Genomic DNA, 14589 nt, shown 5'->3' with positions numbered 1-14589 from the left:
CTCTGGGGCCCTTCCTGCCTCCTCTGGCCTCTGGGCCGCCTGGCGTCCCTGGGCCCCAGGCTGCACCGCCCGACCCGGGCCTCCGTCCTCACGTGGCCCCCTCCCCCGTGTCTGCTTCTACCCTGCGTCTTTCACCAGGACATGCATGGATTTAGGGCCCACGAGGGTCGTCTGGGTGCCCTCCTGTCGAGCCCCTAAGTATGCCTGCAGGGACCACCATCTGTGCTGTCCCCCTGGGATGGGCGCTGTCTCTGTGGCCCAGCGGCCCCAGCCTGGCTCCAGACCCTGGGCCCCCTTCCCCAAGGACCACCTCGATGGGAGGCGGCTGTGGGCAGGAAGGCATCGGGCTCTTGGGCGATACTGAACTCCACGTGCTGGGCGTGAACGTGGTCCTTATTTTAAATCCCGAAGGACATCTTGGTTGAAATGCATCCTTGTCCACACACTTGGAGGCCTGGGTGGCTGCCTCTTGGACCACACAGTCTTCCCCAGGTGGGAAGCCGCTCGTGGGCCGCGGGCCGTGTCCAGGCCCCACTCGAGCGGCAGTGGGGGCCTGTCCATCTCGCCAGGGGCGGGGGCAGAGCTCTGGGGCTCCTGGTGGTGCTGCTCAGCTCAGGCAGAGTTGCCATTCATGACGGACGAGGCCTGAGGAGCTCTGTGCAGCCCAGGGACGGGGGAGCCCCGGGTGGGACCCCTTCTGCGGGAGGGCCGCTCTGCGAGCTCGAGGCCGGTCAGCGCCCGGCGGGGCCCCCTCCCCTGTGGGAGGCATGTGGGGAGGGTGGACAGCCAGCTCCTTGGAGGAACGTTCTCAGGACGGCCCAGCATGGCGGCTGGGGATGCCCAGATCTGCTCTGTGCCCCTGGGGGCCCTGTCTGCCTGCACATATAGGCCTCCTGGGGTGGGCGTCCAGCCAGGGCCTGTCAGGGGCCAGACACTTGCTCCAGATCATGAAGGATCTCACGATGGCAGCAGCAGAGGACTGGACCGGCCCCGGCGCCTCCCGGGGTCCCGACGTTCAGGCAGTGCCCCCGGGGCTCAGAGGCTGAGTTGTGACGCAGGATGCCCAGAGGGTTTGGGGCAAGGCTGGCGCCCGCCACCAGCCTGTGCTTGACACTCACCTCGGAGACCCGTACTTTGGCGGAGGCTCACCCTTGCAGTCACAGACCTGGACATGCAGTCTTATTAAGAAAGCCACATAGATTCCTCACGGTTTAAGATGATCCCGTAATTTTTATTGTAGTAAGATTTTCAGGACCTGGGACCTGTTATTTACTCTGCTTCTAAGAAAATCTAGCCTGGCTTCAGCTCTGCAAGGAGGCCGGGGGCTTCCCCCTGGGCCTGGGGACCCGTTGCCCAGCCGTCCCTCCCCACCTCTGCTTGTGTGAGACCTGCGGTGCTGGCCCTTCGGCGTCTTTACCCCGAGCTGGCACGGGCTGCTGCTCCCGCCACCCTCTGTGATGCCACCCCTCCTGGTGTCGCCCTTCTGCCCTCCTCCGCAGGATCTCTAGGTGGAGGTGCCTGTTCATGCAGCTTGGCACACGCTATGCCTCCCGTGCCTGTGCCCCGGGGACCCTGCCGCCCCTTGTAACGCTTGCCTCCCCGCACACTTGTCTTCCTGGCCTCTAGCTGGACGCATGGCCTCCCCTCTGCCCTCCCTCTCTGCCCACCTTTCCTCCTCCGTCCATCTCATCCTCTCTGCTGGGTAATTTCTTCACGTTTATCTTCCAGTTTCATAAGTCTTTCTTCAGCTGTGTTTATTGTTTCATTTACTTTAACAAGTGCGTTTATTTCTGAAAATTCTGCTTTCACATGTCCTTCTGATCATGTGGAAAATCCGCTTATTGCTTGTTTTTTTGTGATTGCCATGCGTTTACATCTCTTATGCGCCTACTGAATACTCCGCGTCTGACTCCAGATCGCGAGTTCCCAGGGCCTGAACCCACCTTTGCTGTTTGCCGGCTTCTACTCGTGATGGTGTTTGCATCTTTCACTGTGAGCTTGTTTTGATTGATCTTGAACTTTGAAATCTAGAGCTCTCAGAAATTTAGAATGTCAGCTTTGGCCACTTTATTTCAGCTTCTGCCTCAGTCCCTGACTTTGCCTTGGAATCTTGCACCCAGGCCTGCTTTTGACTCGAGGCCTGGTTGCAAAGAAGCCCGCCCTTCCGTGTGCTCACCACTTATCTCCGAGCTCGCTTTCTCCCTCTAGTTTCAGCCAGAGAGGCCTGGAGGGCCACACCTCAGTGCAGGGGTCTCCCCCAGAGACAGGCTTGGGAGCCTGTTCTGGAGGCCCAGACCAGGCCTGGTTCCCACCAGGCTGCAGACCCCAGTGCCAGCATGGGGGAGGGTCAGGGTTGGTTGCCAGCCCTCCGCGGAAGCCGCTGCCCAAAAGCCATCTACCAGGACTGATTTCAAGTTCATTACCGTTAGAATTAACTTTTACTATTTCCTATAAAACTTAATAAAGAGTTCCAAAGAATTTCCTTAAAAAGCTCCTTAAAGTCATACAGTTAAAAATATTAACCATCAATGAAAGTAAAAACACGGCACCCAGACCGTCTTGAATCTGCCTTCTTTCTGGAATAACATATAGACGTGTTTAGAAAACTAGGCGGGTCTTTAAGATATGGCCTCTGGAGTGAGGGAGATGCGAGTTCATGAGACTCTTCCGCGCGGCCAGAAGCAGCGGGCTTCGGCTCTGGTTCCCTCTTGATGCCGGGGGGCGGGGCTCTGAAGGTGGGCGGCGGGGCCCAGGTGTCCTCCTCGAGGTGGAAGCCAGGCTGGGCGGCATGGGCAATGCCAGCCAGAGGGAGGGGCGGCCTGGGGGCCTGGGGATGCGCCCTGGCTCTACACGAGCTGAGGAGCCCTGTCCCCGAGCTCCGGGTCCTCCGGCATCACGATCATGGTGACAGGGGTGGGGCTGCTGGGCACAGGGGCCTTCATCGGGGCGCAGCCCCCCACCTCTCTGATGACCGGGGTCCCCTCCTCCCCGCACTCTTCCTTGATGGCAGGCAGGCTCTCGGGCGCCGGGACAAATGGCATCACCGCCAGCGTGCGAGGCACCTGCTGGACGTCCGGCTCACCGTCCAGCCCTCCAGGGATGTTGATGACCGTGGACTCCACGGCCCGGGGCTCCTGGCGGCTGGGGACAGTGTCCTGGTGCTGCTGGGCCCACACGTCCTGGTCACGGCCCTGCAGCAGGGACGGCAGTTGGAGGGCTTCTGGGACAGACTCCGCAGCTGGGATCCCGGTGGAAAAGGACCCCTGGACGCGGGACTCGGCTGGTTCGGGCCCCTGGGCTTCTGCAGAGAAAGGAGACGCCCCCATGAGCACCTCAGGGCAGGGCTGGGAGTGGAGCCCGGACACCGCACAGGGCCCTGCACGCGGGCCCCCAGACGGCAGGGCCTGGCGCTGGCAGCAAAGCCCAGGCTCAGCCCTGGGCACCTCTCCCGCCCCTCAGCACGCCTGTAAGCTGTTTGATTCTTTCTCAAGCGCGTTTTGCTCACGCTCAGTCGCGTCCTACTCTTTGCGACCCCATGGACGGTAGCCCACCAGGCTCCTCTGTCCATGGGATTTTCCAGGCAAGGGTACTGAAGCAGGTTGCCATTTCCTTCTCCAGGGCATCTTCCTGATCTAGGGATGGAACCTGGGTCTCCTGCACTGGCAGTTGGGCTTTTACCACTGAGCCACCAGGGAGGCCCCGCAAATGTGTTTGGTAATGGACAGTTTTCTGTTCCCTTCAGATATTTTGAACTTTGTCTTTTATTTCCCTAAGCAAAGCAAACCCCGTGGTTATTTGGTGGTTTTGCCTGCTGAGTCCCGAGGCCCTTGGGGCTGTCTCTCCTGTGGTTTCGCTGACTCTCACCAGGACCCTGGTCTCCACGGGGGGCGTCAGCCACTCGGACAAGGAGCGGCCGGTTTTCCCTGTTCTGTCCATGTCGTCCGCAAGGAAGCAGCGTTGCGTGATGAAGGGCGAGTCTAAGGGGTCACCCCCTTTCACAAAGTCGGGGGCGGCCGGCCTCCAAGGTCAGCCTCTGCTCCCTTCCCCTCTCCCCAAGGGCTGCGGCCGGGGGTGGAGCGCTGGGGCCCTCTTGTTCACCTCTGCACCTGGGGGTCCCGGTTTTATGGGACATCTTGACCCGTAACGTCGAGTCAGCCCTGGACTTGGCCCTCTGTGTCTGCCTCCTGCACGTCTGTGAAGGCTAAACTCAGACGCCTGGTGCCCCGGGCGTCTCTCTGGGCGTCTCTCTGCCTCAGTCCCCGCCCGAGGCTCCCTTACCTCCCAGCAGGTTCACCGCCCACAGGAAGCCCTCCCTGCGGTTCGGGGCGCACCCCGCGCCCCCCCCGCGCCTTTCCTCCTGGGAGTCAGTCTGCTCGCTCGGGCTCACAGAACAACCTCCCTTCTTCTCCAGTTTCACTGACAGCACGTTTGTATTTTGTGATCCTCCAAAACCACCTTACGTGGAACCACGTAGACAGACATCAAACTAGCCTTCCGGGCCGCCAGCTCCCTCCCAGGGGTCAGAGGCGCTGAGCCCCACGTCAGGCGTTTTGAAAAGTTAACAGCTCAGGTGTCCTGTGCTCAGGGACGCACGCTCGTGAGAAGTTAGCATCATGAATGTTCACTGTTGGAAAGCTGAGTGGTGGGTGCTGTTTACACTCGGAAAGGATGAAGACTCACGAATGAAGAGGACTGTGTGAAAGCTCCAGAGACGCCGGCAGGCGGGGCGCGGTGGGGCTGAGCTCGAGGGTCTGCGGGACCCTGCCCTGCGGCCACCACGAGCTCGGCCACCATCACTCTCGGGCTCCTCAGCTCTGGGGGGGCCACCAGGGCGGCCCTCAGCCCGGGAAGACGTTTGCCGCTGCTGCTTAGACCCATGCCCAGCTTTACGTCTGGAGCCCACCGCTGTCGGGCACACAGCGGGGGCGGGCGCTGTCTGTGGACCCCCTGGCAGGCTCCCCCTTGTCTGCATCACAGACACAGGGGTCCCAGCCCTGGCTTTCTCTGGCAATTTCTCTCCTTTTTCTTTTGAGAATATTGGACATTCTAGACAATCAAATTTAGGTAGGTCTCGACGTGCCCAGACTGCAGAGGGTCTCACCTGAGGCGGAGCCTCGGTTTTCAGCCGCGTCTCCTGCTCTAAGTTGCTTGCTTTCTCTCTGATCCTTTGTGTTCTACAGAAAGAGAAATCACAGGGAGTCCAGGGTGTAGGGCTTGCCATGCTGCCAAAGAGAACGAAGCAGGTGACACTTTGGAGGACACTGCAGAGACAGGCAGGTCTGCCCCCACCCTCCACGAGCTGCGGTGGTCACTGAGCGCTTTAGAGTCTTCCCCTCGACCTGGGGCTGGAACCTGGCAGCCTCGGCGAGAGGCTGACCCTTCTCCACCCTGTGTGTCAGGACGGACACAGGTGTACTTTGTCTGACGCCATGTGAGGGTCTCAGGAAGCCAGGGAGACCCTCGTGATTCCCAGCACAGGAAAGGCTGGCTGCCCCCTGTGCGGGGCTCTGCCTACCAAGAAGCCTGAGCATTCCACCGGCATCTGAACACAGGCGTGTTCTCCTGCCCTGGCCCTGCAGACTGACGGCGGCACTGTCCTGTGTCTGCCGGCTGGCAGGTCAGAGGGGGACCGCAGTTCTCGCTGGACTCGCTGAACGGTCAGGGATGCACTGATTCCAGCTTTCAGCGGTGCGTGTGCGGGTCCCAGAGACTGGGCCTGTGCAAAACTTCTGAGAGTCTGGACAGACTTACAAGCAAGTCTGCAGCTGGGAGACTTCTCAGTCCAAACAGCACACCTGTAAATGCTCTCGACCCTTCCCTGGTCCAGGACTTTAAAAGTATCGTCAAGGTACAAATACCGACAGATAACGTGAGTGCGTGAAGATACAACTTCAGGGGAAACAAGGAGGGCCCTCGCTGGGCCAGAAGTATGCACGCCCCAGGAGGAGAAAGCAAAGGCCCAGAGGACGCTGCTGTGGACGGCGGGAGAGGCCCTCGCAGAATCCACTGCAAGGGAGGTGGGGGCGGCCACGGGAGTGGGGCCCCTGATGGATAGCTTGCTGGGGCCGCAGTGGGCCCAGCGGCCAGGCAGGCAGTGGGTCGCTGCTGCAAAGCCTCCTGAATCGATACCAACAGTGGGGTGCCTGCCCCGCATGAAAACGGTAACCTCAGTGGACAGAGGGCAGTGCGAGCACACACGGGAACCTCAGTGGACAGAGGGCAGTGTGAGCGCACGCACACCCCAGGGCGTGGTGCCCAGGAAGCGGAGGTGGCTCGAGGTGTCGCCAGACACCCAAGCGCCGCTGGGAATCAGGAGCAAAGCGCTGCTGTGGAGTGAAGAGAAGGCAACGCAGCGGGCGGACGGCACGCTGGAGGGTGTGGAGCAGAGCCTGCGGGAGGACGGGGGGCACAGGGGTCTGCCAAAAGGAGAGGGGAGCTGTAGGAACCTTCAGAAGCTTGCCCTCCACCGAGGGGCTTCCCAGGGGGCACTGGTGGTAAGGAACCTGCCTGCCAGCGCAGGAGACACAAGAAATACAGGGCAATCCCTGGACCAGGGAGCCCCCTGGAGCAGGACACGGTGACACACTCCAGTGTTCTTGCCTGGAAAACCCATGGACAGAGGAGCCTGGTGGGCTACAGCCCACGGGGCCCAGCTGCAGCTTCAGGGAGGCCAGTCCCCACTCCCTACTCTGTGCAGTGCTGGCGGCTGGCCTGTCACAGGTGTGGGGTGTGCGCTCTGGCTGGCCTGGCCCTTCACTGGGGGGTGGGCACAGCTGCTGTCCTGGTTCTGGCCCCCTTGGCAACAACAGCCTCCCACGTGCCGCCCAGGGGAAGACTTAAAGAGACAGGACCTTCCCCCTCCTGCTTGCAGCCAGTCAAGGATGTCTTCCTCAGGCCACTGGCTGACCAAACAGGCAATGGAAGAAAATTTTCAGTGACAAGAAATACACTCTTTGCAAAATTCAGCCTTCAACAGGCTAGAGCAAATCTGACTTCCATCGTTACCACATGATTTACTACAAAGAAATAGGAAGTCCGGACTTTCAAGTTCATAGTCAAGAATATTGAATCAGCTGCCTCAGAAATACTCAGTGAGTCAGAGGACATCAAGGATGAAGAATTAAAGCAGGTCAGGATAACGGTGTAAGAACAGATCAGAGTATCAACAAAGAAGTAGAAATTATGAACGGAAACTGAACAAATTCTAGAGCTGAAAAGTATAACAATTGAAATTAAAAACTTCACTAGAGGAGCTAGAGGAGCTCAACAGATTTGACCAGTGAAAAAAGGATCCCCCCAAAAAAAAGCTTGACTGAACTGAGATTATTAATATCCAGCCTGAACTGTAAAGAAAAACCAATGAAAGGGGGTGAACGGAGCCTGGTGGGCCTGTGGGTCTCCATCAAGATACGCCTCGCAGGACCCCCAGGAGGAGGAGAGAGAGACAGAGCAGGAAAATTGCTGAATAAATAATGAAAACTTCCCCAGACTGATAACAACATGCATCTACATCCAGTCTGCCCTCTCCAAGGCAAGCGCGAAAAGGCAGAAAGATACGACACTGAGAGATGAGCTCCCCAGGTCGGCAGGTGCCCGACACGCCGCTGGGGAAGAGGGGAGGACCAGCTCCGCAAAGAAGGAGGAGCAAGACACCCACGAGGCCCCGCTGCCGGCGTGAAGGAAGAGACGGAGCCGAAGCAAGACACCCACGAGGCCCAGCTGCCGGCGTGAAGGAAGAGACGGAGCCGAAGCAAGACACCCACGAGGCCCAGCTGCCGGCGTGACTGGCGGTGGAGGCAGAGCCCGACGCTGCAAGAGCGACGCTGCGTGGGAACCTGGAACGTTAAGTCCATGAATCAAGGTAAACTGGAAGTGGTCCACCAGGAGTGGCAAGAGTGAACATCTACATTTTAGCAATCAGTGAACTAAAATGGACCAGAATAGGTGAATTTAATTCAGATGACCGCTATATCTACAACTGTGGGCAAGAATCCCTTAGATGAAGTGGAGTAGCCGTCACAGTCAACAAGAGTCCGAAATGCAGTCCTTGGGTGCAATCTCAAAAATGACAGAATGATCTCTATTCGTTTCCAAGGCAAACCATTCAATATCGTAGTAATCCAGGTCTATGCCCCGACCAGTAATACCAAAGAAGTAGAAATTGAATGGTTCTACGCAACCTAGAGAGCCTATTGAAAAGCAGAGACATTACTTTGCCAACAAAGGTCCGTCTAGTCAAGGCTATGGTTTTCCCAGTGGTCATGTATGGATGTGAGAGTTGGACTGTGAAGAAAGCTGAGTGCCAAAGAATTGATGCTCTTGAACTGTGGTGTTGGAGAAGACTCTTGAGAGTCCCTTGGACTGCAAGGAGCTCCAACCAGTCCATTTTGAAGGAGATCAGCCCTGGTATTTCTTTGGAAGGAATGATGCTAAAGCTGAAACTCCAGTACTTTGGCCACCTCATGTGAAGAGTTGACTCATTGGAAAAGACTCTGATGCTGGGAGGGATTGAGGGCAGGAGGAGAAGGGGACAGCAGAGGATGAGATGGCTGGATGGCATCACCGACCCGATGGACGTGAGTCTGAGTGAACTCCGGGAGATGGTGATGGACAGGGAGGCCTGGCGTGCTGCGATTCATGGGGTCACAAGGAGTCAGACACGACTGAGCGACTGAACTGAATTGATGAAGGACCTACAGGACCATCTAGAAAGTGAAAGTGAAAGTCACTCAGTTGTGTCTGACCCTTTGTGACCCCACGGACTATACAGTCCACGGAATTCTCCAGGCCAGGATACCTGAGTGGGTAGCCTTTCCCTTTTCCAGGGGATCTGCCCAACCCAGGAATCGAACTGGGGTCTCCTGCATTGTAGGCAGATTCTTTACCAATTGAGCTATCAGGGAAGCCCTTCTAGGCCTTTAGAACTAACACCCAAAAAAGACGTCCTTTTCATCATAGGGGACAGAGATGCAAAAGTAGGAAGTAAAGAGAGACCTGGAGTAACAGGCAAGTTTGGCCTTGGAATGCGGGATGAAGCAGGGCAAAGGCTAGCAGCGCTTTGCCAAGAGAACGCACTGGGCACAGCAAACACCCTCTTCCAGTGACACAAGGGATGACTCTACACATGGACGTCACCAGATGGTCAACACCGAAGTCAGACTGATTACATTCTTGGCAGCTGAAGATGGAGAAGCTCTATACAGTCAGAAAAAACAATATTGGGAGCTGACTGTGGCTCAGACCATGAACTCCTTATTGCCAGATTCAGACTTAAATGGAAGAAAATAGGGAAAACCACTAGACCATTCAGGTATGACCTAAATCAAATCCCTTATGATTATACAATGGAAGTGACAAATAGATTCAAAGGATTAGATCTGATAGACAGAGTCCCTGAAGAACCATAGATGAAGGATGGTAAATTGTACAGGAAGTGGTGATCAGAACCATCCCAAAGAAAAAGAAATGCAAAAAGGCAAAATGGTTGTCTGAGGCGGCCTTACAAATAGCTGAAAAAGAAGAGAAGCAAAAGGCAAAGGAGAAACAGAAAGATATAAGCATCTGAATGCAGAGTTCCAAAGAACAGCAAGGAGAGATAAGAAAGCCTTCCTCATTGATCAATGCAGAAATAGAGGAAAACAACAGAATGGGAAAGACTAGAGGTCTCTTCAAGAAAATTAGAGATACCAAGGGAGCATTTCATGCAAAGATGGGCTTGATAAAGGACAGAAATGGTATGGACCTAACAGAAGCAGAAGATATTAAGAAGAGGTGGCAAGAATACATGGAAGAACTGTACAAAAAAGATCTTCATGACCCAGATAGTCATGATGATGTGATCACTCACCTAGAGCCAGACATCCTGGAATGTGAAGTCAAGTGGGCCTTAGAAAGCATCACTATGAACAAAGCTAGTGGAGGTGATGGAATTCCAGTGGAGCTGTTTCAAATCCTGAAAGATGATGCTGTGAAAGTGCTGCACTCAATATGCCAGCAAATTTGGAAAACTCAGCAGTGGCCACAGGACTGGAAAAGGTCCGTTTTCATTCCAATCCCAAAGAAAGGCAATGCCAGAGAATGCTCAAACTACCGCACAATTGTACTCATCTCACATGCTAGTAAAATAATGCTCAAAATTCTCCAAGCCAGGCTTCAACATTGGAGAAGGCAATGGCACCCCACTCCAGTACTCTTGCCTGGAAAATCCCATGGACGGAGGAGCCTGGTAGGCTGGGGTCCATGGGGTTGCTAAGAGTCGGACACGACTCAGCGACTTCACTTTCTTTTTTCACCTTCATGCATTAGAGAAGGCAATGGCAACCCACTCCAGCACTCTTGCCTGGAGCATCCCAGGGACAGCAGAGCCTGGTGGGCTGCCGTCTATGGGTTCGCACAGAGTTGGACACAACTGAAGTGACTTAGCAGGCTTCAACAGCACATGAACCAAGAACTTCCATATGTTCAAGCTGGATTTAGAAAAGGAAGAGGAAGCAGAGGTCAAATTGCCAACATCCGTTGGATCATGGAAAAAGCAAGAGAGTTCCAGAAAACATCTGTTTCTGCTTTATTGACTATGCCAAAGCCTTTGACTGTGTGGACCACAGCAAACAGTGGAAAATTCTTCAAGAGATGGGAATACCAGACCACCTTACCTGCTTCCTGAGAAACCTGTATGCAGGTCAAGGAGCAACAGTTAGAACTGGACGTGGAACAACAGACTGGTTCCAAATTGGGAAAGGAGTGCGTCAAGGCTGTATATTGTCACCCCGCTTATTTAACTTCTATGCAGAGTACATCATGCAAAATGCTGGGCTGGAAGAAGCACAAGCTGGAATCAAGATTGCTGAGAGAAATATCAATAACCTCAGGTATGCAGAGGACACCACCCTAATGGCAGAAATTGAAGAGGAACTAAAGAGCCTCTTGATGAGGGTGAAAGAGGAGAGTGGAAAAGCTGGCTTATAACTCAGCATTCAAAAAACTAAGATCATGGCATCTGGTTCCATCACTTCATGGCAAATAAATGGGGAAACAATGGAAATAGTGACAGACTTTACTTTCTTGAGCTCCAAAATCACTGCAGATGGTGACTGCAGCCATGAAATTAAAAGATGCTTGCTCCTTGGAAGAAAAGCATATTAAACAAACCTAGACAGCATATTAAAAAGCAGAGACATTACTTTGCCAACAAAGGTCCCATATAGTCAAGGCTATGGTTTTTCCAGTAGTCATGTATGGATCTGAGGGTTGGACCATAAAGAAGGCTGAGCGCCAAATAATTAATGCTTTTGAACTGTGGTGTTGGAGAAGACGCTTGAGAGTCCCTTGGACTGCAAGGAAATCAAACCAGTCAATCCTGAATGAAATCAGTCCTGAATATTCACTGGAAAGACTGATGCTGAAGCTCCAATCCTTTGGCCACCTGATGTGAAGAGCTGACTCATTAGAAAAGACCCTGATGCTGGGAAAGATCGAAGGCAGGAGGAGAAGGGGACGACAGAGGATGAGATGGTTGGAAGGCATCACTGACTCAGTGGACATGTTGAGCAAGCTCCGGGAGATGTGAGGACAGGGAAGCCTGGCGTGCTGCCGTCCATGGGGTCACAAAGAGTCAGACACGACTAAGCGGCTGAACAACAGCAGCACAGTCAAGAAGCTGAACTTGACTCCAAGCAAGTGAACCGAACACTCTCAGTGAGAAACGTCACAGCCAGTTTCTCAGAACCTAAAGAGAGAATTTTGAAAGCAGCAAGAGAGAGAACTAATCACAGAGGAGAGCTCCTCAGTGTGATAAACAGTGACTTCTCATCAGATTCCATGCAGGCCAGAAGGCACTGGGGCGCATGAGGTCATGAAGGGGAAAAAAACTGCCAACCAAGAATTCCAAACCCCCCAAAGCTATCTTTTAAGAATGATGGAGAAACTAAGACATGTTCAGGTAAACAAGGGCCGAGGTACTTTATTACAATAGACCTGCCATCCAAGAAACGCTAAAAAGACATAACACAGTTTACTAGTCTCTCCAAATTCTTCAGGTTAAAATGAAAAGATACCAGACACCAAAGCCTTAAAAGCAATAAAGAATACAGGTAAAGGGAACCACATGTTAGTTTATAAGCCAATATTATTGTACTTTGATTCGTAAGGCTTCCCCTTTTCTCTATGATTTAAAGGCAGATGCATAAAACAATAATTATGAATCTTTGTTCATGAGCACACCGTATACAAATATGTAATCTGTGACATTAACAACATAAAGGAGGGAAGACGGAAATGTGTGAGAAGAGAGTCTTGGAGCACTATTGAATACTGACTTAAAATACCATTGAAACTGAATTAGTATTATTCAATTCAATAAGGTAGAACTTTATTGTTATAAATTTAGAATGTTCATTGTGATCCTCAAGGTAGCCGTTAAGAAGATGACTAGAGGCCATGCAGAAAAGGGAGGGAGAAGGTGACCGCCGGGCACCGTAGAAAAAGGCAACTAAACACAAACAGTCGGTTGCACTTGTCCCTCAGCCCCTAATGGAGGATTGAGGAACAATCTGTATGATAGCTGAATAGCAGAAGCAAGTCCTTATCTACTGATTAATCACCTTCAACATGAATGAAGCAGGAAAAAGTAGAAATCCCACGGGAATCGGGGAGCCAGACCCCTGCCTCACACCGCACACACCAACAACCACGGATAGGAGAGGAAGGTCGAAATGTTAGACTTTCCGTAGGAGGTGTCAAAGACGCTCCTTTAGGTCTTTGGGTGCAAGATTTGTGAACAGAGTGCCAAAGCACTCACTATCTCTGAAATATTCGTGGGCTCACCTGGGGTGGCAGGGAGCTCTCGGGGGTGATGGTGCTGACGGAGGTCAGGCTGGAGCACCCGGAGAGCGGGGGCAGGAACTCCTTCCGCTTGACTCTGCGGGACCGAGAGAGACACGGAGACACGGGATCGGGCGTGGGGCGGCGCCACGAGGGAGCCGGGGGGCCGGGGCTGGGGTGTCTGAGGGCTGCAGGGGAGAGTGTGTGTGTGCCCGTGTGCATGTGTGTGCACGCTTGCGCGTGTGTGCTCGTGTGCGTGTGTGTGAACACGCACGCCTACACTTCCACAGACAGAAGTCAAACGAGCGTGATGCCTGGTGTCCAGCTCAGGCGCCAGCCGTGAGCAGAGTGACCGCGAGGGGTCATGCCTTCCAGGCTGGGGCAGAGCTGAGAGGCAGAGTCAGCTTCTGAACTCCGCACAGGGCTTTCCTGCCCCATATGCTCCGTCACAGATGCTCTCTCTCCTAGGAGACCTGCACCGAGGCGCGCTCCCAGCCCCCGTCGGGTGGAAAGGCTGGCAACTCACCGCACGCCGGACGCGATCCTGCCGGCACTCGCTTCCTGCAGGCAGGAGGGAAAGAGCAGCGGGTCAGAAGGAGCCAAGCCCCGCCCTGGCCGTCGCGTCAGGGCTCCTGGGGGCCCCGGGTCCAGGGAGGGCGCTGGAGGATGGCGCCCGGCCCCACCCGCGAGCTCTGGCTGAGCTGCGTCCCCTCCCTTCTGTGGTTCAAGTCCTGCCCTTCATGACGCAGCACGTGACCGTCCTTGGAAACCGGGCCGCTGGGAGGCTATCAACAGGGGAGCCAGGTCACCCGTGTGGGTCCCGGCCCACGAGGCCTGATGTCCTCGCAGGAGGATGAGCTCCGGACAAAGACCGTGGACCCAGGTGGCGCTGACGGCTCAGAGGCACCAGCCCTGGCGACGCCCCACCGCAGACTTGTAGCTCCAGGGTGGGAGAAGGAAGTGAGCTGCCTGGGCAGCTTGGCCTCTGCAGCCCCAGCGGAGAAGCACACTGTCACACGTGCTCGTGCGCGCGCTTCTCCTTGGTCGGGGGGAGCAGGACAGCCTCATCCCAGAAGGCGCCCATTTGGCCTCTGGGCACGGGCCTGGCCTCCTCGCCTCTGACTCAGACTTGGCATCCGCAGGTTGGAGCCTACGGGCAGGTGTGTGGTGACCCTCCCTGTGGCTCTCTTCTGCACGTCCTCGGGGCCTGATTCTGGGCATCTTTTCAGGTGCTCATTTGCCATCCAATAAATTGCTTTCGGTAAAGAGTTTGTTCAAATCTACAGTTTGAACTGTGGTGCTGGAGAAGACTCCTGAGAGTCCCTTGGACTGCAAGGAGATCAAACCAGTCAATCCTGAAGGAAATCAGTCCTGAATATTCATTGGAAGGGCTGATGCTGAAGCTCCAATCCTTTGGCCACCTGATGTGAAGAACTGACTCATTGGAAAAGACCCTGATGCTGGGAAAGATTGAGGGCAGGAGGAGAAGGGGACGACAGAGGATGAGATGGTTGGATGGCATCACCGACTCAATGGACATGAGTCTGAGTAAACTCCGGAAGCTGGTGATGGACAGGGAGGCCTGGCGTGCTGCGGTTCATGGGATCACAAGAGGTGAATATGACTGAGCGACTGACCTGAACTGAACTAAGGTTATTTCAGATTTTTGTTTTTATAAACAATGTTTATAAAATGTTACAGGGAACATCTCTGTCATAGAGCTTTGTCTGTTTTTCTAAGATTGGGCTTTAAGTTAATGGTGGTAGACAG

Source organism: Capricornis sumatraensis, chromosome 18 (genome assembly GCF_032405125.1).
Source record: "Capricornis sumatraensis isolate serow.1 chromosome 18, serow.2, whole genome shotgun sequence".
Lineage (NCBI taxonomy): Eukaryota > Metazoa > Chordata > Mammalia > Artiodactyla > Bovidae > Capricornis > Capricornis sumatraensis.
Note: the sequence above shows the minus strand (reverse complement) of the source record.